This window comes from Anabrus simplex, chromosome 2, assembly GCF_040414725.1.
Source record: "Anabrus simplex isolate iqAnaSimp1 chromosome 2, ASM4041472v1, whole genome shotgun sequence".
NCBI lineage: Eukaryota > Metazoa > Arthropoda > Insecta > Orthoptera > Tettigoniidae > Anabrus > Anabrus simplex.
The window spans coordinates 985,272,814-985,292,960 of record NC_090266.1 but is presented as its reverse complement, the minus strand read 5'-3'; the positions used below and the strand labels follow the sequence as shown (position 1 = coordinate 985,292,960).

The 20,147-nt window shown below is 40.3% G+C and overlaps 1 protein-coding gene and 1 pseudogene across 3 annotated transcripts in view; both read right to left on the bottom strand.

Moving 5' to 3' along the window:
• LOC136864607 (neurofilament heavy polypeptide) overlaps positions 1-20,147 on the bottom strand; it is a 382,096-nt gene that overhangs the window by 279,915 nt on the left and 82,034 nt on the right. The window lies entirely within an intron of this gene.
• Positions 520-9,297, bottom strand: LOC136864902 (uncharacterized; annotated as a pseudogene).

Below are 20,147 nucleotides of genomic sequence, written 5' to 3'. Positions count from 1 at the left end.
TCCCACACTCATGCCATTATCTTGAAAATTTTTATTGATGGATAACATTTACTTAATGTTGAAAATTAGAAGAATCATAAATGGGTTCATGAATATTGAAGAACGAATTACTTTCATAGAATTCTACAACTTCCACAGAGCTCCAAACCTGATGGATTTTATGATTACTTTTAAGAATGACAAACAAAACCTTCGACATACTCTTGAGAAAGATGGAAAATTATCTTGGTGGACTTGGTATTAACTACAGACAGAAGATATTGCATGAACAACAGCTAGTTTTAACAGTGAGGCATGTAAAAGATAAGGATAATAATAATAATAATAATAATAATAATAATAATAATAATAATAAAAGTGGAGTCAGTGTACATTTTAAAAACAAATTTTATTATTATTATCATCATTATTATTATTATTATTATTATTATTGAAGGTGATACAAGAGATACAGTAATAATCCTAAGCACTTAACACTTTACCTAAATAGGTAGCAAAGTAGCACAGAAAAATACAACTTTAAGGCAAAGAATCCTGATTAGTAAATAATGGAAATGTGGGTTGATTAGATGCTTCAGGTGGTACCATAGAACTCATTTCAACTGAAGTGTTCTGTTTTTCGTTATCGTCAATCTCAGTGAATACAAGTTCATGTATCTTAAGTCTCAAACGAAGTTTTCGCCATTGAGGCAGTGTTTTGGTGTCTGGCAATACACTCTTAAAAAAGAGCAAAATCATCACCTTCCTATTCCACTTCTTCCAACAACAAATCCATTTTCCTCTTTCAACACCCAGTATTTCATCTTCTTCAGTTCTCTTTTGCTGTTTAACACGTGAAGATGAACACGAAGAGTTGCTTTGTGGCATTGGACTCTTCACTTTGTGGTAAAAGTGATTATATTATTTCATGTTCGGTAGAGTATTCGAATACTCCTTTCTGGCTTCAGTCAGGTTCAGGTCCTTCTTGTAGACTTAATTCAACTTTCTCAGAAGTCGAAACATCTTTAATGAAGAGCACCACGTCAAAATATTGACACGATGACCCTTTGGTGCATCATCGGCTCCTGTTCCAGATCTCGGATGATTCAGTATCTTGCACTCTCATTGGAACTAATTTCCAAGATATTTCCATTTGGCTTTCACGGTTTTAACTGAAATATAAACAAAGAATTGACCTCAATGAAAAAATAATAAGTTTGTATTGAAGTTTCAAATTATACAATATTTAAGAAAGAATGTGACTTACAGAAGTAACTAACTTTTTTTATTTATTACAAGGATTCTACAGAACTATTTCTAATTATTTAAACTTATTTGATATTCTTTAGATATCTTGCCAATGGAGAGTCATTCCATTCTTTGGTGCTTCACTTTTGATTGAGCATGTTGACAGTTTCTCAAATTATTAAACAGACTTGTACTGTAATACGGAATGCTTCACGGGCGACATACCTCCCAGCCACTACAACTGAAAAGTGGTGACAAGTAGCAGAAAAGTATTGGAAGAAATGTAATTTTCTCAATTGTCTAGGAGCACTGGATGGCAACCATGTAGAAATCAAATGTCTGGCTAAGTCTGGCTCTTATACTATAAACTGTATTTTTCAATACTGTTACAAGCTCTTGTTGATGCAAACTGCAAGCTGTTCATAGTTCATATTGGGACAGTTGGACGTCAGTGATGGAAGAAATTTTAGGCCTACCTCGTTATACAAATTATTGGAAAATAACATACTAAATGATAACTTCCACGGACTCAGGATATTGCGCCTTTTGTCAAGACTTGATGAAGCCTACAGTCTTTTGCAGTACTTGACAAGGCCATAAACCAAAATAATTTTAGACCATCGGAAATGTATTTATAATTATTAACTCCCAGGGACAAGAAGAAGTGTAGACTGTGCTTTGTATTATGTGGAGTATGTGGCAGGTTTTACCGAAAGCAACAGGAACTGATATTTCCAAGGCAAGTAATACTGTGAAAGCTATTTACGTCCTTTACAACTCCATTTTAATCATTACAAAGGATGAAATTCATGTTAGAGATCTGTATTTACTGTAATAATACATGTTTTGACTCTATTGAGCCATCATCAGTACAGGGTTAAAACCATAAAATAATTATCAACTTGTTGTGATAAGAAGTCTCTTTTGAAGGTTTCCACTGTTGATATTTAAAATTATATCTTGGTTAAAGTATGATCCTGACATATACAGTTAAGATATGATGATGATGATGATGATGATTATAAAATGTGCTGCTTATACTTTTCATTGTGCACCAAAAATTCTTTAAAAATTGAAAAGTTTTCTTGCTTTGACAATATACTTTAGTTACTATTGTCTAATAAGGGATGAATTGTTATCTGGTAACTGATCTTCTTAATGGTAGACAGAGATGAAGTTTTCAAAAATGTCAGGCCTAGGAATGAAAGAATTATGATAATTAGTTTGTGAGAATAACTAAAAGTTCACGAGATGTGTAATATGTAACTACCAGTAATAATGTAACTCACCTCATGGGCTGGTGGAGCAACCTGTATGAAGACCAGGTACTTGTTGTAGCTCGACACTACCTGAGAGTTTGGAAGTGGAGTGATATGTAACTAATACTGTAACTCACCTCATGGGCCGGTGGAGCAACCTGTATGAAGACCAGGTACATGTTGTAGCTCGACACTATCTGAGAGTTTGGAAGTGGAGTGCACAATACTAGTTGCAGGTGTTGCGAGGAAAGGGGAAAGAGTCAAGAGTTGTAGGAAGGGTGAAGGGAGGAGGAAGTTAAGATACGTGTGGTTTAAAGTTGTAGTCGATAATTTCTTCTAGCACAATATTAATTCTGAGATACTTCATAATTTTTTTTTGGTCTATTTCGATATATATGCTTACATAATGTTTAAGAATTTACTTTTGTTGGCTTGGTGTAAGATCTTCATGTCTTGATCTATTGATGAACAAACACATGATTCATTATGGAGATTCTCTGCTTCCAAATTCTTGGTTAGTGTCGAGCTACATCATGTACCGGGTCTTCATTCACATTGCTCCACCAGCCCATGGGGTGAATTAGTTTATTAGTCACATATTATTACACATCTCGTGAATGTTTAGCTATCCGGAGAACCTACCATATTTACTCATGTATTAGCCCCCTAATTTTCCCACTTTTATATAATAATAATAATAATGTTATTTGTTTTACATCCCACTAACTACTTTTTAAGGTCTTCGGAGACGCCGAGGTGCCGGAATTTAGTCCCGCAGGAGTTCTTTTACGTGCCAGTAAATTTACCGACACGAGACTGTCGTATTTCAGCACCTTCAAATACCACCGGACTGAGCCAGGATCGAACCTGCCAAGTTGGGGCCAGCGCCTTAACCGTCTGAGCCACTCAGCCCGGCTTTCCCACTTTTGCAGCCAAAAAAAGAAAAGGGGGATCCAATATGCGATAACCTCAAATTTTGGGCAGTGAACACACGACTTCTAGGCTATAAAGAGCTATAAATTGTACACAAATATTCTACGCTATTCTTTAACAAACTTATGAATATATTTGAGTTATACTGGCTATTTTTTATGCAAGGCAGTATATCTAAATAACGTAAAAAGACAATAAATGGAGAACATGAAAAGAGATAAGGGTATCATATTATGCAATATTGATACAAAATAACTTAATAGCCAGTCATTTGTCTCTGTGAGCTGAGCAATACGCCTACCACACAATAAACCTGATCACTGTTTTCATCTGATATATCGTCTTGAGCCACCAAATTCCCTGCTACCGGCGTGTCGTCATTCCATGTGACGTCATCTTCACTGCCAAAGTAGCAGCCCTACAATCGAGAGCATTCGAGGTCCCATCGTTTTGAACCTTTAAAAATAGTTTGTTCCCGACTATAGCGACCAAACAGTGTGAATATGTTCCCAAATGGTTTCTGGAGATGGTCTCACATATTGCAAGTTGGTGTATGTGTAGCAGAAGCCACTCATTTCAAACAGAGATGTATAGAAAGGGTGCCAAACCACCAGCCGATAACTAGCGTATGTTACGAGTTTGTATTTCCGAATGTAATACATAGTGATTGGAAGCATTCTTTTGATAACTGCGGCTGTTGAAAGCCAGACCCTTATTTTTAAGTATATGTCATGATTGTTCTCTAACATTTATCGCATAACGATTTACCTGAACCGCTGTAAATGAGATATCCCTTTCAGACCTGAAAGAAAACCGGCGGTGTGAATTTTTGTTTGTACATCAAAAACTGACTAAAACGCTCTTAAATACATATATTTTTAGTTTATTCTACAAAATAAAAATTAACATCTGAAAAAAAGCACCCTCACAATTGTGCTTGTCAGGACTTACTTCACTACTTACAAAAAAGAAAAATTACCTCAATGCATGTGAATATACATATGTACATGATCAAATGTTCTATTTTACACAGGGGAATAATTTAAAACAATTAAATCTTCGTTCAAACACAAGTAAACATTACATTTTCTACATTGAGGAAGAGTTTTGATGTTACTGCCCTTTTGGCAGCAGCAGCTTGTCGTCAAATCTGAATGAAATCTGGAGGTGTCAAAACATCAAAAACTTACTAAAATGCTCTCAAATACATGTTTTTACAGTTTATTTTACAAAATAAGAACAATCGGCTGAAAAAAAGAACCCACAGAATTATGCGTGTCAGGACTTCATTCACTACTTGCAAAAAATAAAAAATTAAAAAAATCATCTCAGTACATGTGAATATGCACATGTACATGATCAAATGTTCTATTTTACAGTGTGGAACAATTTGAAACAGTTAAAATCTTATACATTACATTTCTCATGTAGAGTACGAGTTTTTCTTTCTCGGTCCTTTTTGCGACAGCACCCAGCACTCCTGCATGCATTGGCTGTAAGGAAACCTAGCCCGCACATATGTGCGTATCAACATTCAAAACCTCATGGTATTACATACGATGTTGAAACTTCACAATTTACGTTTGCTACACAATCTACACATTTCATAGATTATATTCTGATATTCACTAAAGCATCTAGATTAATATGAATGCAATAAATAAATACTTACTTTAGGCATTACTGCTTCCTGCCATATTGCTAATGAACTGTATTTTTAAACTCTTCTTCCTTCCCCCTGATGGTCAAGAACTAAATAAAAACAGCTGAAGTACATGCTACGTGTCCCGCACAAGCACTGCAGTCCAGTCTAGCGCCAAGAAAATGCCAAATAAGCTCAGACATAAATAAAATACGAACCCGCACAATTGTGCGTACACAGTCTGAAAGGGATAAGAGAGACCACATTATTTAGGTCAGGTATGCTATCACCCGGATAGTGCAAAAAGTTCCACGACAAAAAGAATAAAAATAAATAACAGGGAAGTTTGCTGCATTTATGGATATCTACAAGTGTGGCGGTATGGCGTTTTATCATCATGATGTTTAATTTTGTACGTTCTTTGTCTCCATTTTTTATCAACGAATACCCTAGTATGTTTTGTTTGGCGTCTCCAAAAATCGTTAAAAATAAGCGGAAACATAAAATTATTATTATTTATCTATTATTCGCTAATCGGCCAACTAGGGACCAGATAACTTTTATTATACATTCTGGCGTTTACTCGGTATTCGACAGATCCAGTAGGTATTCAATACGTCACTGTATTGAGCACGGTCTGCATCTGACCACTTTGCACCAGTTGTCCACTGCACATCCCGGAAAGTCTCAAAAGTCACAATGCTTTTTCTGAAAAGTCTTGTTTATGCGTGTCATTATTTTATTATTATTAACTAAGAAAGGAGTACACCTTTTACTGGAAGGGTAACAGTAAAGAGAAAAGAAATGGAGTGGGATTTGTAGTGAATCAGATGATGATGCTTGTTTTAAGGTCATCGGCCCCTAATGGAACGAGATGGACGACATGATATATGATAGTTAAAAATTTTAAAATGTATCCACTGACTAGAGTTTTAAAAAATGGTGATGAAGAAAAATGAGTATGAGATTAAAACAATCAGTGGATCTAATTCGCAATGCCTTATTTTCTAATAAAATAAGTGAAAATACACGAAACAAAGAATAAGTCATTGCCTGGTAGAACAGATATATACACACAATTTATGTTAGACGTTAAAATAACACATTAAAATATGCAACACAAACTAAAATGAAGACAATGAGATAAAAGCACAATTGACACAAAAACACTAGGACAAAGGACATCATTACACACGATAAAACAGACCACTATCCCTCATAAACAGGATGACGAGGTCTGCTCGTCATCTCCCAAGATAAGGGTACGTGTCTACCTTCGGGCCAGTGTGCAGATCCACGATTATTTCAGGACATCATACTACCCACAGAGGTACCCCACTTGGTTGTCTGACAAGGCAAGGAACCAAAGGTACATGAAACAATCTGTGACTGCTATTCAGGCCGCGTTACTCGAGGAGAAGCGGCGTACAACCAACGGTTCTATTGTTGAATACGCAAGAATAGCTTGGGTGAACTGGCATCTGGCGCAAATTAGCAGCATACGCCAGAAGGAACTGTTGGCACCTCAGGTGTAAAGGTGGCACACCAGATTCAGCGACCAGGCTAGCAATGGGGCTTCTTGGAAAAGCTCCCATCGCCAACCGAACCCCGCTGTGGTGGATGCTGTTCAGTTTTCAAAGGACACTTGGTCTTGCTGAGCCATATGCTGCACTGCCGCAGTCTAACCGGGATAAAATATACGCCCGATAGAATCGTACGAGCACCGTGCGATCCGTTCCCCAATTAGTGCTGCTAAGAAACTTCAAGCGATTAGGCCTCTTGGTGCATCGCACTTTTAGCTGCCGCATGTGTGGCTCCCACGATAATTTACTATCAAAAAGGACCCCCAAAAAATTGAAAAGTGTCAACTACGGGAAGAGCGACATTTCCTAGATAAAATTCAGGATGTGGGTGAAGAGTACGTTGAAGACAGAAATGGACAACAGACGTCTTTGCGGTAGAAAACCGAAAAGCCATGTTCTAAGGTCTACTGCTCCACTCTCCTAATAGCTTGATGTAATTGTCGCTCTGCGTCTGCCATACTACGCGAGCTGTAGTGCAGAGCGAAATCGTCCACATATAGCGACGGTATTACAGCTGAACCAGCAGCAGCGGCAATACCGTTTATGGCAATCGCGAAGGTACACTAAGAACCGATCCCTGCGGGACTCCCATTTTCTTGAACATGGTATTGCAAATATTTCCTCCCTATTCAGACGCGGAATAGACGGAGGAACAAAAAATTTGCAATAAATACCGGCAAGTAACCTCGGAATCTCCATTGATGCAGGACTGAAAGGATACCATATTGCCATGTGGTGTCGTAGGCCTTCTCTAAGTCGAAGAAAACAGTTACCAGATGCTGTTTGCGAAGAAACGCATCCTGGATAGAGCTCTCCAGGTGTACCAAGTAGTCAGTGGTCGATCGAGCAGCTCGAAAACCGCACTGGTACTCGGACAAGAGTCCTTGTTTCTCCAGACACCACACAAGTGGGCGATTTACCATCCTCTCAAATAGCTTTCACAGGCAGTTTGTCAGACAAATCGGTCCGTAACTTCCTGCATACTTAGGATCTTTGTCAGGCTTGAGGACAGGAATAACTATGCCCTCTCGCCAATGAGACGGAAAATCACCCTCTATCCACATTTGGTTGAACACACGAAGGAGATATCGTACACTATCATCACTATGGTGTTACAACATCTGGTTATGGACGTTGTCTGGTCCAGGAGACGTATCCGCGCAAAGCGCTAAGGCACTGCAGAGTTCCCACTCCGTAAAGGGCCCGTTATAGTCCTCTGAAGCTTGAGTGGCAAAACTAAGGTGATGACTCTGCCTCCCGCTTCAGAGTGAGGAAATCACGATGATAATTCCCGGAGCCAGATCCGTAAAATGACCAGCTAGATGGTTAGCTATCAAAAGAGGTTCAGTGACGACACTGCCTGCAATGGAAATTTCCAGTACAGAAGATGACCCTTGGATACACGAAATACATTGAAGTTTAGTCCACACTTGAGATGATGGAGTTTGTGACGTGATAGACAAAACTTCTCTCCCATGAAACTTTCTTACTGTGGCGAATAAGAACCTACGCCTTAGCGCGGAGTTTCTTAATTGTTACCAAGTAGGCTGCCTACGATAACATTTATGGAAATGACGGCGTTCTTTGATAGTTGCTGCAATTTCTTCGTTCCACCAAGGAACAAGTTTTCGGCGAGGGAGCCCTGAGAAGGAATGGAATCCCCAGCAGCAGCAAGTTAAGTTACTTCGCTGTCAACGGTCCGCGTGGTATCGGCGTCAAAGAAAGCTAGGGATGTGAACTTTGGCCAATCGGCATGTTTAAAGAACCCATCGAGGGGGAGCCTCGAGGGTTTTTTGTTTCATCAAAGTAAGGATAATTCGAAAACGGTCACCGTCACGAAGATCGTTGTGTGTATTCCACCGAAACAGCGGAACCAATGTCCGGCTGCAGAGACACGTCTCTGCGAGAATTTTTCTTTTGCTAGGGGCTTTACGTCGCACCGACACAGATAGGTCTTTTGGCGACGATGGGATAGGAAAGGCCTAGGAGTTGGAAGGAAGTGACCGTGGCCTTAATTAAGGTACAGCCCCAGCATTTGCCTGGTGTGAAAATGGGAAACCACGGAAAACCATTTTCAGGGCTGCCGATAGTGGGATTCGAACCTACTATCCCGGATGCTATGCGAGAATATATGCCGTAACGTACACTAAATAGAGTTGTTCAAAATACATAAATCCAGCTCTGTTACTAATGCTTCTAGCTCTCTTCCCTGGAGGGGAAAAGCCATCTCACACAGCCCCATGAGGTGATGGGCGTTAAAATCACCCAATACGAGGAAGGGAGGTGGAAGCTGATCTATAAGATCAGCGACATCATTTATGTTAAGAAGCTGGCCTGGTGGAAAATAAACATTACACACTGTTGCTATGACACGCAGTGGAACGCGAACAGCTACAGCTTCCAGCGGGGTTCTAAATGGAACCTCTTCCCTGTAGGTATCAGAACAAACAAAAATACCAACGCCACCGGAAGCCTGGTGAGCATAATGTCGTAATGTCAAGTATACTCGAAAATTTCTCAAGACCGTATGATGACCTGGTCTGAAATTTGTTTCCTGAATACAGACTATACTCACCGAATATTCACTGATGAGCTGGCGCAGCTCAGCAAGATGCCTATCACAACCGTTACAATCCCATTGTAACTGTGCCATATTCTGCGTGTGGACTTCTGATGTTTAGGTTAGGAGCAGCGTAATGCTACCTAGCCTAACCTACACTCACATTCCCATCCAAACATGTAGATAAATGCTCCATGTGCATCACCTCGTCACGTGACGAGGTGATGGATGCCTTGAATTTCTTCGACGTAGTCCAGGGGTGGGGTTTCTTCCTACGAGGGGAGCGCGCAGGTTTCCCAGGAGGAAAACCTGCTGGTGCAGAATCAGACCCTCCAGGTGCAGGGCCCCATTTGTAGAAGATGTAGAAGAACGCCTGGTAAGGGCGTTCTTCGTCCCCGCCGTCGATTCTTGTTTAGACGGGCTGGGAGGTGATTTCCCAGTCCTGCTCGACGATGCCACCTCCGCCATCATAGGTGCAGCATTTCGCCGACCTCGTGGGGGAAGAAGACAACGTCCCTTCCCCCGCTGTGCCGGCGTAGGTCTCTTAGTCGGCATAGGCTTTTGCGTGGTCGAAAACCGGGATGGACCCGCCTTCGAGCTCGTTCTCTTTGCAGTGTTGCTCCAAGGATAAACTGCCGCCTTGGGCGCAGCAATCTTCTGGGAAGGTGTTGCAATGGAAAATGACGAACCTGGGAGAGACTGTGCTATCATGCTGAAGTCTAGTGTCTTGGCTGGTGCATTCAGAGAATTAAAATTACGGCGCGCTTCCTGGTAGGAAAGACCATCCAGGGTCTTGATCTACTGGATCTTCGTCTCACGCAGATAGGTCGGACAGTTCCGATCTCGAGGAGAATGAAGACCAGAGTAGTTAGTGCACTTTTACTGAGGTGTGCACTCCTCCACGCCGTGAGCTATTTTCCCACATGTACCACACACAGACTGATTTGAACAACGAGATACCTTGTGTCCGAATCTCTGGCATTGATAGCTCCGCATAGGAGGCGGGATGTACGGCCTCACATCGCAACGATAGGTTGTTACCTTGACTTTCTCTGGCAACACTGACAATTTGAAGGAGACTATGAACGCACCTGTGGCGACGTCTTCACCGTTGACTTTGCATGTAATGCGCCAGACGTGTGTCGTGCCACGGTGCTTCATGTCTTCCATCAATTCATCGTCAGTGTTCAGAATAAGATCACGGTCAAAAATAACTCCACGAACCAGATTCAAGCTTTTGTGCTCTTCCACTTTGATGGGGATGTCGCCAAAGTTGTCGCACTTAAGCAACTGATTGGCTTGGAGCGCAGTGCTCTTCTTCAAAAGCAAACCACCATTGCGCATTTTCTTTAGATCCTCCAGTTCACCATATACACCTTCGATGTATTGACTGAAAAGTATCTATTTTACCAGCTTGAAATCTTGCCCATCGGTTCTGGTAGCAACCAGGAAACTACGGAAGCTGGAACCCAGACTAATACGCTGCACTTGTTCCCAGAGGGTTGCCCCCTTAGGGAATCAAAAGTTGAAGACTTGGGTAACGAACTACTCGAGGTGGCAGGCATAAATTGTTTCGAAGCCATGCCCGAAATCATCTTCTCCAAATGCCACCCACTCTGATCAGGGGTCTCTGTAGCCGGACCAAGCAGCCAAGGCAATACCCACCTGGTCATATCCGGTACTGCCCGGGGTCTGATGTTGGACGATGCCTAATACGGGAGGACTGAGGCAATGAGTACTAGGACTCCCTCCAGTCACCCGCAATAGCATGTACACCATATCGTGCACAGAGCAATAAATATAAGTAAAAATTAATAAGAATATATTCTTCTGAAATTCGGCTATGCGGGGACCTGTGTTGTCAGGCGGATACTACTGCCCGGGTACACGACACTCCCACCCCGCGCTTCATGGGTGGTTACTGACACAGGCTATCGAGCGTAGTCACACACGTACGATCTCCTTTGCCGAGCAGCACGCACATGAAAAATTTTGAAAAGGTCTACAACTGACCCTCAAAAGAAATTTTATTTTTTAAAGAAGAAGAGGGGACCATGGCCACATCACCCTTTTAGTCGCCTTCTAGAACAGGCAGGGATTACCTCTGGATGTATTCAGCCTCTCCCATCCACAGGAGGTCCAACAAATTATACTAAACCGCAATCCATGTCCGCACCTCGGTCGCCCCTTTTGACAGGCAGGGGATACCGCGGGTGTATTCTACATGAGCGTCCCCCACCCGCAGGGGGTAGTGTGTTTGGTCCACGAGAGGTATTTTATTTCCCTCAAGTCCGCCGGTAAACCAGTTAGGACCCCCCCCCCCCCCCCACCCAACACTTGGGACGCACCACGCTGCAGTATCACTTCTCCCCCTGCTACGCCAGCGTAGTAAGTTCTTGGGTAGTGAATCAGAATCTTGAACCAATAGCAGAGATGCCAACTTTCAAGAAAGGCAATTAGTAATGCAGCCGAGAGGGCACCGGGGAGGGGGGCAACCAAAGATTTTTTTTTTTTCGAGATCTCACTAACTTACACATCATTGAAAATCAGTGAACAACATACAATTCAACCAAAAATAACATACTCAAAGACTGGCAATATAAACACTGTATGATTCTTACCTGCTAGAGGAACAGGTGATCTGAGTAGCTATCTGAGTGGAGGCTGAAGGATCATTTCTTTTGTTCAGTACTGTAGTTGCCCCCTTAGCAGCTTGTAGTTCCTGTTTCGTAAAGGTACACTGGTGACAGGCTTTTTTTTTTTTTTTTTATATCATGTGCATCTTCTGCACTAACAGAGCACTTAACAGTTCGGTGTTCATATTTTTTTTCTTTTTGCTATGGGCTTTACGTCGCACCGACACAGATAGGTCTTATGGCGACGATGGGATAGGAAAGGCCTAGGAGTTGGAAGGAAGCGGCCGTGGCCTTAATTAAGGTACAGCCTCAGCATTTGCCTGGTGTGAAAATGGGAAACCACGGAAAACCATCTTCAGGGCTGCCGATAGTGGGATTCGAACTTACTATCTCCCGGATGCAAGCTCACAGCCGCGCGCCTCAACGCACACGGCCAACTCGCCCGGTGGTGTTCATACTAGCACGGAATTCAGTCTTATTCTTCCTCACCAAACTAAAAACTCCTTCCACTGGAGCATTGCTATGGGGTACCAGAAGAATAGCCATCATTAGTTTACTCAGTGAAGGGTACTTCCTCATACCCGAAGCATCAGTGATCTTCGATATTTCGAACCAAAGTCTGTCGGCCCTTTCATCCTTGTCAAAAGGGAATCCATCAAACTGGAAATGACTAAACTCAGTTTCCAAAGAATCAATTTCTTCTGATGACAGAATTTTAGGAAACCGGTCAATCATAAAATTTACTGATAAGAAACTTCGATTTCCTCTGGAAAACATCAGCAACTTCAGCATGCTCGAGAAACTTATCCCTAATTGGCCATTTTTTTTTTTTGCTATGGGCTTTACGTCGCACCGACACAGATAGATCTTATGGCGACGATTGGATGTGAAAGGCCTAGGAGTTGGAAGGAAGCGGCTATGGCCTTAAGGTACAGCCCCAGCATTTGCCTGGTGTAAAAATGGGAAACCACGGAAAACCATCTTCAGGGCTGCCAATAGTGGGATTCGAACCTACTATCTCCCGGATGCAAGCTCACAGCCGCGCGCCTCTACGCGCACGGCCAACTCGCCCGGTGGCCATTTGTTAACAATGTACTCACATGTTTTTGTACAGAACAGTCTCACATCGGAATAAAAGCCCTTTCAATGTAGTTTCATCTAGAGAAACTGCCCTTATGTAAGCCCTTGTGTTTCCCCAATGAGCAACTCGCTGTCTCTTTTCTGCAACTTAGCAGGTACAACATTTTATCAAGTCAGAGAGCTTTTATAAGATCACAAAGTACCCAAGGGAACAAAATTAACATTATATAAACAGTATTTCATACCAATTGTAACATACGAACTAGAAATAATGGTAACTAATAAGAGACAAGATAGTAAGATCCAAGCATTACAAATGAAACTTTTAAGAACATCGGTTAAAAAGACAAGAAGAAATGAAATTCAAAATACAAATCAGAGAAGAGCTAAATATAGAAGCGTTAGTACACAACATACAGAAAGCAAGACTGAGATGGTTTGGACATGTAAACAGAATGGGAAAGGAACGGATAACAAGAAGGGAATTGGAAAGAGAAGTTAAGGGAGAGAGACCAGTTGGAAGACTGAGACGAAGGTGGATGATCAGATTCGGAAGGACATTAGAAAAGCTGGACTGGATATGACAGAAGTAATGGAGCAGCAAAAGTGGAAGGACAGAAAGGAGGGGAGGAGGCTTGTTAACCACACCCTGGTGGCTGGAGTGGGACAATGATGATGATGATGATGATGATGATGATGATGATTATTATTATTTGTTAGGTACATTGGCGAGTAAAACAATCGTTATGATTGGGTAGTTTTTAGCATATTTTAAACCTACCTCTTTCCAAAAAATACCTATAGTTACCTATGTTACGATATATTAACCGATTACCGTGTTAATGATCTCGCCTACTATATTAATATCAACAACCGTGAATATTTCTCAACTAAAGTAAACTCTTTTCCTCATTTCGAGGTGGTGCAGCTCTTTTTAGACATGCCCCCAGTCGAGGGGAATTACATGTAAAATTTTTTACCCTATATCAACCTTCTTGCCATTCGTAAATCTCTGGCAGTACGGTACCGGGAATCAAACTCAAGACTCCCGAGAACGGCAGTTACTTGTGCTAATCATTACGCTGGCGGACTTTCTTAACTACAAAACACAGACATATAGCATGACTGATGCGTGCCTACAATGCGCGGGTCGGACAGGAAACTATTCACCTATTTTCGGGACGTCATCAGAGCTACAAAACGCCTGTGCTACGAAGCACAGATGTACCGCATGACTTCAACGCGTGTTTAGATTGCGTGGGTCGTATGGACAAAACTCTTCACAAATTTGTACTATGTCATCAGGGCTGCAATAAGACTTGTACTCGCTTCGAAGAGGAATTGTTCTCCGACGAATTACGTTGGGGGGTCTTGTATGCGAGATTTTTTTTCCATCTTCTTCGTATCGAAAAGCCAGGGGGGGGGGTCTAATACGCGAGGAGGTCTAATATACGAGTAAATACGGTAGTTATCATAATTCATTCATTCATTTTGAAGACTCGGTCTCTGTCTACCATTCAGAAGGTCAGTTACCAGACAATAATTCATCATGTATTTCACAGTAATAACTAAAGGATATTGTCAAAACAAGACTGTTTTCAATTTTAAAAGGATTCTGGGAGCAAATTGAACAATATAAGCAGAACATTTTATCATATCTTATATCTCATGATCATATTATAACATATAATTTTAAATAACAATGGAATCCTTCAAAAGAGACTTTTTTTCCAAAAGAGTTAATAATTATTTTATATTTTTAACCATCTGCTGATGATGACCCAATAGAGTTGAAACATGTATGAAGCGTTTTTGTAATATTTAATCAATCTTGTAGATTGCAATACACAGTATTGACCGGGCAAATTGGCCATACAGTTAGGGGCGCGCAGCTGTGAGCTTCCATCCAGCAGATAGCGGGTTTAATCCCCAATGTCAGCAGCCTTGAAGATGGTTTTCCAAGGTCTCCCATTTTCACACCAGGCAAATGCTGGGGCTGTACCGAATTATGGCCACGGCCGCTCACTTCCTTCCCCTAGGCCTTTCCTATCCCATCATCGCCATAATACCTGCCTGTATCTGTGTGCAGCAAAGCAAGCTGTAATAATAATAATAATAATAATAATAATAATAATAATAATAATAATAATAATAATAATAATAATAATAATGATACATAGTATTGAACAAGGTGAACAAATTAATACTTTCAGATTGTGATTCATTTTAACCCACGAACCTTTCCAGGCGAAAAATGATATTAGAACCTGATTACTCAGCCTGGTAATTCATTACAGACTAACACACCAACACAGTGCCCGTTCTCAGAAAGAGCTAAAAACATCCAACATACTTTTTGCAATTTCTTTACTGGCACTTGATGTGTAGTTTGGCAGTTAGCATATACACTTTACTACCGTAATCAAGGTGTAGTAAATTTGTGACAATTACAACAACTCATAAACAGAAATATTTACTTGCAACTCCACTACTAGCCTGCAGAGTGATATAATTCTTCATGTTAACACCCTCCATTGGTTAAATTATAACCTATATAACAAAGTCTGGGAGATTCTATGCACTGTGTCACAAAGTTACCCATCCTCTCATAACGTTAAGCTCAGTTTAAAGTGTGCGAATAGAAGTAATATTACTGTATATGTTTATTGTAGGAATGCAAAAAACTTACCATCTTTGCTGACTGTTGTAGATAATTCAATCCAGTTGCATTTTTACAGCTTTTGTAGTTTGGGTACCATATTTCTTCTCTTTGAAACACTACATGACTAATTTCTTCTTCCACTGCTTCAGAAACAGCTAAGTAACGCAAAGTAATTAAACAACACTGCTCATTATTTGGCGCTTAGCTTAGCTTTAAAAGGTAGGCGTACTGCGCAGCAGAGCACAGATGGTGTGAACACCTGGCGTAGGAACAAAGCACTGGTTATGCTTAGCATTGAGCAACATGCAAGACACTATGCGAAGTGCACTCGGTATGCATATGGCCTTAGTCTAGTATGCCTTGAAGTTACATTACTAGGTATCAACAGATGGCCTGTAGCCATTGTTGATCGAGTATTGTAGTTACACGAGTGTCCATGGCATGACGACTCCGCTTCCATTTCTGTTGGGTTACGATGGCGGGTTGTTCTGTAAGTTACTGCAGATGATTCAGACTACAAGAAACCTGTAAATAAATGGTTACGCGAAGTGAAATGTAGTTATAGTCACTTTTAAGCCAACAGAGTCTCCAACTTCTCACCCGAGAGGGAACATGATTCAGATTCTGAGATGGAGCCAATGAAGTATATCATCCAGTACAGTGAGGATGACAGTAGGGACATTTGAGAATAGATCCTATTATGGAAGAAATAGGTTTAAGTGGTACAAATATCACCCACAGCAATGATCACAAGTCTGAACCACAACCTTGTTAGGTTTTTCCCAGCTTTGAAAGGTCCAGCAAGAAAATATTGGAAATTCTGCCGAACTGCTGGAAATATGTAATTTTCTTTTCACTGAGGAAAAGGCTAATTAAGTTATCCTACGCAGCAATAACAACATTTCAAAAGCACGACAAACAATTTCAAACAATGGCAGAACTGAGCTCAGAGACGTGATCGATGTGGAATTTCGTGCTTTGGTCAGCATATTGTATTTCAGTGGCGTTTTTAAATCTCATCATGAGGATTTCTAAACATTCTTAACTGACAGACCAGGATGAGAAATCTTCCGATGCATCATGTCTCTTAGAGTCTTACTTTTATGGACATACTTCAGATTTGACAATGCAAATGTTTGCGAAGTACAAAAACGGATGACAGAGCAGCAGCAATATCTTGGCAGTTTACATAGTTCATCCAGAATTCTCAAGTGCGTTACTGCCTGGGTGAACTTCGGTGTTTTGAAGAGATGTTAGTTTGGTTCTGAGGTAGATGGAAGTTTAGTATGTATCTGCCTAACAAGCCAAATCAACCAGTTTTTCAGCTTTTGCAACATATATTCAACTCTAACTGCAGTGTGAAGGCAAGCAATTGGTCTCCATCAATGGAAGTAATGAATGAACTGAAGAAGAGGGGCATTAATTATGTTGGTACCCTTAGATGAAATACTGCTGCAATATCTCCCCGACAGAAAAAAGGGGGAAACCAACTTCAATTTATGGATACATGATGATGCTTGTTGTTTAAAAGGGCATAAACACCTAGGTCATCGGCCCCTATTTATGGGTTCACTAATGACCGCAAAATTATGTCATGTTCTGAAATGTGGCAATGCTGAAATCTTGATAACATCCATACATTGCAACGAATCCACAGACGGTCGAACAGCCAAACCAGAAATGAGCTAATTTTTACATGATCAGACAAGGTAGTGTGGATCAACTCGATCAGAAGTGTGCAACATATCCAACGAACAAGCAAACAAGGCACTGGCCTGTGGTGATATTTTTAACTATACCAAATATTGCAGCAATAAATGGCCATATTTTGTATGGATGTTACGAAGTTAACAAGACTTTCAAATATCTTGTCAAGACAATTTGTTGGAACCTACATGGCCATTAGAATGGCCAACCCACAGTTTTTTCACTAAGTTTACATAATGAGTAATTTAAATACCACCTATTCAATACAATTTATTCCACTATTGTGTGGTCAAATGCACATAGAAATTACCAAAATTTTAAAGGTACATGTTTCGCCCAATTTTTTATTTGTTCAATCTTAAAACACATATTGGTCTGAGGAATATTATCAAATTACATCAATCGTATTGATGAACTCTTAATGGTATTGATACTGTGGTTATGTAATAATTACAGCACAAAAATATTGAATAAAATATGTACACATACTAAAATCACTTTGAAAAATTAAAACGTTTGTCTAAAGTAATTGTGTCACATTGTATTTAAAAAACAATCCCACCGAGCTTGATAGCTGCAGTCGCTTAAGTGCGGCCGGTATCCAGTGTTCGGGAGATAGTGGGTTCGAACCCCACTGTCGGCATCCCTGAAGATGGTTTTCTGTGGTTTCCCATTTTCACACCAGGCAAATGCTGGGGCTGTAAATTAATTAAGGCCATAGCCGCTTCCTCCCCATTCCTAGCCCTTTCTTGTCCCATCGTTGCCATAAGACCTATCTGTGTTGATGCGACGTAAAGCAACTTGCAAAAAAAATCCACGTCTCACACTGAAATGGATCTTCTTGATAAGAAGCTTGAAGAATATATATCACGCCTGGGGAACAGATTACCAAACCCAAGGCTTCACTCGGTAGGAATAATAAGAATAAAAGATATGGTATATGATGAAGTTGATGGGTATTATTTAAAACTGGGATGAAAATATGTAGTCGAATCAGAGGCGATATGGATTAAGACATCTTGGAATGTTGGATACAAATTATAGTGTGATGAGAAGCGCTAGTAAACATTGGAGCATCGGTCGAAATTGCTGCTAGAATTAATCGTAAGAGAGGGTGGTAGGTCTAAATGACAATCTCATGTAATCAGAAATGCTCCTTGTAGATGTGGTTGTCCGTAGTAAAGAATATAGTCATTTCATTCTCCAGATGTAACGTATGTCCTAATGTGTCTGCAGCGTTAGTCTGTTAAGATCCATTTCAGTGTCGGACATGAATTATTTTTAAAATACACTGTGACAATTACTTTTAGAAGAACGTTTTAATTTTTCAAACTGATTTTAGTATGTGTACATATTTTATTCAATATGTTTGTGCTGTAATTATTACGTAACCACAGTATCAATACCATTAAGAGTTCATCAATACGATTTATGTAATTTGGGAAGATTCCTCAGGCCTGGTTTCATCAACACATGTTAGTACTTAACAAGGTGTTAAATCATTTTAACATACGATTTAAGAAAATTTGCGTTTCATCAACAACTGTTAACATTACCAAATGTTAAACTGCGTATTAAAGTTAACATCAGCTATTTCCAATGTTAAATGGCTAACATTAGCATTTAGCAACCTGTTCCAAAATGGCTGCTGTGCATCTCGCTTTCGAGGCGGAATTGCTCTATTTAGATCTTTTACAAAACAATCCCGATCGAAGAAGAGTTCAGCGACGTAATGACTTTGAAAATATGACGGATGCGGAATTTCTTCATAGATACAGGTTATCGAAAATAGTCGTTGCTAAGGTTGTTGACGAAATTCAAGTGAGGTTGGAAAATCCTACGAAGAGAAACTTACCTTTTTCTCCAATGTTGCAGGTACTGATAATATTACAATTTTTTGCTACTGGTTATTTTCACATAATGGTCGGAGACAATGTTGGAATTTCTAAAGCCACTGTTAGTAGAGTTGTTTGTCGAGCGTCTGCAGCAATAGCAGTCATGAGGAAGAGGTATATAACATTTCCTTCAATAGAAGAGCGTCAGCAAATTATCCGCGACTTCTATGAAATAAGCCGTTTTCCTGGTGTTTGTTCTAGGTGCAATAGATTGCACACATGTAAGAACCCAATCACCCGGAGGCAATTGGGCCGAAATATATCGTAATCGGAAGGGATATTTCTCTGTTAATGTTAATGTTCAGGTGATTAGTGAGCCTAACCTCCAAATCAGGGATATACTTGCTAGGTGGTTTGGTTCTGCACACGACAATACAATATTTAATAACTTTGATATCGGAGCACAGTTTGGAGTGGGACAATTAACGAAGTGATTTTTTTAGATGACAAGTGGACACCCGCTAAAAAAGTATCTGTTAACCCCATTGAAACCCTTGCGGACTTTTCCCGCGCCTCGTCCTTTTCTTTTATCGTCAAGCCATCTGTGCGCTTGCACTCAATAACAATATATATTTACTAACTAATTCAATTAAGAACTCTTTTTCGAAGGAGGAAAAATTAGAACTACGATTCCATTTCACTTCACGCGCCATATTTTACAGCAGTACTCAAACAAAAGCGCATCGGAGCGCGCTGTAAAACAGCATGTTCGTACCACTGCCTCCTTGATTCGCACCAGTTCGCAATATTGGGAGAGTTAACAGTCGATTAGTTAACATTTCACAAGAAAAGTTTGATGAAACGCAAGAAACCTAACAAGATGTTAAATTTTAACTCCGTATTAACTAACTACTTGTTAGTATATATTTAAGATATGTTGATGAAACCGGGCCTTAATATTCTGGTAATTACTATGTGCATTTGACCACACAATAGTAGAATAAATTGTACTGAATAGGTGGT